Below are 4,091 nucleotides of genomic sequence, written 5' to 3' on the forward strand. Positions count from 1 at the left end.
CAATTTGTCCAATATGCAATTGTGCAAAAATAGTGAATAAAAGTTCAGCAGAAAATAAATGTCAATATACTTTCCTTCCACGTAGCCTATAGTTGTATAACTGGGATTCTGCAGCTTCTCTATGAGCCTGTGTGGGTGTAGGGATATCTCCCTCCTTGAACTGCTCCTCACTCCAATTTTCTATGTATCCAGCAATCCAATACAATCAAACAGTCTAACCAGATGTTTCCATTTCACAACATCCACAAATTTCACCAGCAGCATTACCATTCCTACTCTCGGCCTTTTGGCTAAGATCAAGTGTAGTATCTGTTCTTATCAGTGTCCAGTGGGGGTGCTCCCGGCCATTCTAGCTTTGCGGGGATGGCTGTTGTATAGTACCCTCACTGGTATGATGGGGTCCGGAAGGCTAGTACCGGAGGGACAGAAACCGGGGAGCGCCACGAGTTATGCTGGGGCCCTGGGAGTAATTCCTCCGAGAAAGACCCCTCCTGATTTGGACAGATCTACCTTGGTCTGGCCAGGGGCTGAGGAGGCAGAAAGTCCGCAAACACGGTGCCCCCTGAGTAGTAGCCTCAGGGGTGCTCTGAGTAGCACTTGGGTGTGGGACCCCACGTTGTGAATGAGCACATGGTCACCGCGTTTAAAACACTTTTTGCACTGCGCCTCTAGGACCGGGCCTTTTGGCCAAGTCCTGGGCAATTTATTTGCTACAGGCCTCAGGGTCTGGTCAGTGCACAATTTGGGTACGACACTTTTTTATTATTTTTATAGATTATTTAATTATTTATTTATTTATTTATTTTTTCTCACCCCACGTTTGTCACTTTTACTTATGTGTGTGTTTTTCTCACAGGATGGAGGGTGTGGGTCCTCGGGCCTGCCCTGAAGTCTAGGAGGAGGATGTGTGGCCTTTTGGTTCCTTCCTCCCCTGTCCCTGGGGGGTTTTCTCTTCGGGAGAGCCCCCCGACCAAGTACTGGATGTCCGGCTTCGGCTGGACATAAGGAAAGGTGGTCCACCAGGCCTTTTGGCCAGGAGGACCAAACGGGAACCTTGTCCCTGTCAGGAGCTTTGTGCCCCGGGGGATCAGGGTAGTGGTCCAACCCCTTCGGGGGTAGGACAAAGCACACCCCTAAGTGCACTTTTTGTGTGGTGTTTTTGCACTTGCACTTTTTTGTGAAACACTTACGGGTTTTTTTGTTCTAGTTTGCACGTTTGCGGACTTAAAAAAAAAAAAAAAAAATTACCATTCCTACCCTGCATACTGCAGCCCTGTCTCTGATGTGGATATGCCTAATACGCATCTGGTGAGTGCATATTTCTGCTGTTTCTCACGGAGCACCACCATTGAGTTTTTACCAGTCACCTGGCACTTTATAGTATCACGGACTGTTATCTTTACTGAACTTTATTAGTATTTTACGGTTACTTGTTACCATTTAGCGCTGCACTGTTTTATTTATTCCATTTGTAAGGTTTTATTTGGTTACCTTGAGTGCTTAGCTGCTGACTGGATAGCGCTCACTTTTACATTTTATTATTATAGTTATAGACTCATACTGGTTAGGGTATGCTTTGGCAGCCACTTCCATTAGTTAGTTTAGGGCCTGGACTAAGTTGTACTTGTTTTTTATTATGCCACGTAAAGGTTCAGTAAAGCTTGCTGAACTGTTCCAAAGCCTGGTCTGAAGTTACTCTAAAGGGGTGCATGATGGTTTCTGGTTTATGAAATAACAGGGCCAGTAAAGCACATATGGGGTATGAAGCAAGACGAAGAAAACAGTTGCTACTGGTAACCAAAGACTGGTGTAAAGTGTACAGCAGCCTGTCATGAGGCGTAGTACCTGGCATGGCAGAATGTTCCTCGGTAACAAGGGGATTGGTGAATTGACTCCCTCATCAGGGGTCGGTTCTCCGAAAGTATCGGAAATGAACCTACGTTATGGAGACCCTCAGCAAAGCTGCATGGTACAGAAGAGCTTAAGGAGTTAAGTGGAAGTGTGCATGAGGTCCACGCTAGTGCTCATGCCCATTCTGTCACTGGGAGTGAAGTGTCCGAGGTACACTGGACAGGAAGGAGGGCACAGACTGAGCAGTGTCCCTCCTAGATGTGACATACTTCGAAGGTGTGTAGTAACACAGGACGTAATGCTTCACAGAGAAACCCTGTACAGTGTACTACTACACACAGTGCACGGCTGATCTCTAAGACGGGGTACTGCCATATTGTTGACTTAGCCTGGTCCCGGGCATTGATGAGCTTGTGCACAGGCAAAAAGTACTCCCGCGTGCAGGGTGAGGTGGCTCCGCCCACAAGCTGAAGCCCATATTCTGTAACCTATATAACCAACGAAAGAACAAACTCCAACTAGATAGTGCTGGCTGTCACAATTGTAGCCAGGACAAAAAAGTAATACCAACCATCAAGTCCCCATTGAACTTGTTTTTTGGCGGAGTGTCCAAGACGGCGACCGGAGCGGACGTCTGTTCCTGAGCTCCGGCGCCCTGAAGTCGAATCCGCTGCCATCCGGGTGACAGCTGGCCCTGCACGGTCACCGGAGGCTTTGCGGACCCTGCCTGACATCTGAGGGGGGAATCGGACGTTTTTGTCCCCCCTCCAGCCATTCGGAACGCCGGATGAGTTGCGGCCTACCGTGGAGCGTGAAGCCACGGTCTTTCCTGCCACCGTGGCCAGAACGCGGTCTGGATGGGATGCTGCCACGGCCAGGTCGGGACGCTGCCGCTCTGCCCTCTGACCCCCTGCTATAGGCAGTGAACCAAATGCAGTGTCTCCTGCGCTCCGGGACCCAGGCCGGTGGTGAGTAGATGGAATCAAACTCCAAAAAGGAAGGGACCACCGGAATAGACAAGGTCGTGCAGCTCCACACCAAGGCTGGGGAAGCCCAAACAAAACTGTGAAGAAGAACAACAAAAGAGAAGCGCACCAACCTTGCGCATTACCTCAGTAACCAAAATTTATTAAATAAAAGAATGGTACTCACAAACAGCGAATAAAAACAAGCATGTAAGTCCTCAAAGGGACTTTAGAGGCAAGATGCCAATGCGAATCCCATCATGGAGGAAGCCACTCAGTACAGTTGACGCGATTTGAAGGACATGCCTTCTTCCTCAGAGCTCTGAGGAAGAAGGCATGTCCTTCGAAACGCGTCAGAGTACTGAGTGGCTTCCTCCATGATGGGATTCGCATTGGCATCTTGCCTCTAAAGTCCCTTTGAGGACTTACATGCTTGTTTTTATTCGCTGTTTGTGAGTACCATTCTTTTATTTAATAAATTTTGGTTACTGAGGTAATGCGCAAGGTTGGTGCGCTTCTCTTTTGTTGTTCCCCTGCTATAGGGCCAGCTGCTGGGACAGCCTGTGTGGGTCCCCCTGGCTTCTGTGTCGGTCCCGGGGGTCACACCAGGCCTACCTGGATTCCGATAGGGCTCGGAGGCCCCTTGAAGTGGATGAGCAGCCCTTGATAGGGGTGGAGGCTTTTCCCATCAGCCCACTTTCCATAGAGGGCGAATCAGGGGCTTCTGTGGCCCCCCCCGGGCAGGCCTTCATTGTTCTTGACCGCAAGGCTTGATTGGCGGAGATCCTTGCGCCCCACCGGCTGCTGAGATCTTGGGGCCTACTCTCGTTCTACCTGGGATTCCATCATCACTCTATGGAGGGTACCGCTACAGCTACATCAGCAGTCTGTTTCTACTCCTCCCTCCCCAGTGTAATATTCTTTTCTACAATTTATTGGCAGCAGCGGGACGCATGATGTGTTCCGTAGTAATAGATCTTATGTGAAAGTAACCCCGTCGGGGGACACGTACACGTAATCGGGGAAGATGACCAAGTGATCTCCCTGTGTCATGCCACCGGAACATATCTCTCGGCAATTGGGCTTCTGCACCCTGGCATATAATTCCAACCGGTTGAAGGTGTTTGTGAACTACCTGGACTTCTCTAACAATGCATCGTACCCCAAACACTGGGCCCAGAAGCAATCCCCTCCGCATAGCCACACTAGCAAGCTAACGCTCAGACCCCCAGAGCCTGAGGACACCACGCAGCTTACAGGGGATCCTGAGTCAGA

The 4,091-nt window shown here is 49.7% G+C and overlaps 1 pseudogene; it reads left to right on the forward strand.

The window, feature by feature from the left end:
* Window positions 1-268: 268 nt before the first annotated feature.
* On the forward strand, window positions 269-386 carry LOC149457590 (U2 spliceosomal RNA; annotated as a pseudogene).
* Window positions 387-4,091: the final 3,705 nt, after the last annotated feature.

The sequence above is a fragment of the Staurois parvus genome, unplaced genomic scaffold, assembly GCF_062004578.1.
Source record: "Staurois parvus isolate SC_StPar_1 unplaced genomic scaffold, SC_StPar_1.0 ptg000312l, whole genome shotgun sequence".
Lineage (NCBI taxonomy): Eukaryota > Metazoa > Chordata > Amphibia > Anura > Ranidae > Staurois > Staurois parvus.